Raw genomic sequence first — 965 nt, forward strand, 5'->3', positions numbered from 1 at the left:
CGGCCTGGCAAACTCCCTGTAAAGAGTACCCGGTACTATATTCTACCGACAGACTGAGTTAAGCGGTGAGGCTCATCTTTCGTGTAAGGAAATCCACCCCGCCTCTGTGTGTGTGTGTGTGTGTGTGTGTGTGTGTGTGTGTGTTGACTTGAGAGTCATCTGACTTGTGGAGCATGGTATGAGGGTTGGTAGGTTGGTGACTGGGTGGGTGGATTGGTTATGATACATATGCATGCACCCACAAGCTACACACACACACACACACACACACACACACACACACACACGGTATGTATACATACATATGGTTACATGATAATATACATTGTTTAAAAATATGTTTATCACACACACACACACACACACACACACACACACACGATTTTCTCTGGACGTGTTCCAGTAGGCTAACATAATTTGTGCTTGCAGTGGTCACGTGATCAGTTAAGCGTTGTTTATGCATGTAAAGTTTTTTTTTTTTTGTGTGTGTGTGTGTGTGTGAACATATTTTTGTATAACAGCAAATAATTATATTCAGGTATATATATATATATATATATATATATATATATATATATATATATATATATATATACGGCCATATCACGTTGAGTACACCGCTTCCCGTCCGATCAGCGAAGTTAAGCAACGTTGGGTCTGGTTAGTACTTGGATGGGTGACCGCCTGGGAACACCAGATGCTGTTGGCATCTCTACGTGTCAAGTGGGGTTGGTGGAGGATTAGTGCCCCTCCCTGTAAAACAATTAACTCTAAGCCATTTTCCACCCCGTTTGGGATACATGGCGTCTGGCAATGAATGAATGAATATATATATATATATATGTTCCAAAAGAGGAAGGAATTTCTTCCTTTGGGAGGGGGGAAGCCAACAAAGGTTTTCTGTTAAACGTTGGTAATTACCAGGTAGTGTTTGGGAACCACATAATGTTATAATCGTCATGACC

The 965-nt window shown here is 41.2% G+C and overlaps 1 non-coding gene across 1 annotated transcript; it reads left to right on the forward strand.

Moving 5' to 3' along the window:
• Window positions 1-590: 590 nt before the first annotated feature.
• LOC145390443 (5S ribosomal RNA) lies at window positions 591-709 on the forward strand. The gene has a single exon (XR_013895634.1). It is a non-coding gene; the product is annotated as a 5S ribosomal RNA (ribosomal RNA).
• Window positions 710-965: the final 256 nt, after the last annotated feature.

The sequence above is a fragment of the Coenobita brevimanus genome, chromosome 1 (genome assembly GCF_032717465.1).
Source record: "Coenobita brevimanus isolate Jiangsu-jjx chromosome 1, ASM3271746v2, whole genome shotgun sequence".
In the NCBI taxonomy this organism is placed as follows: domain Eukaryota; kingdom Metazoa; phylum Arthropoda; class Malacostraca; order Decapoda; family Coenobitidae; genus Coenobita; species Coenobita brevimanus.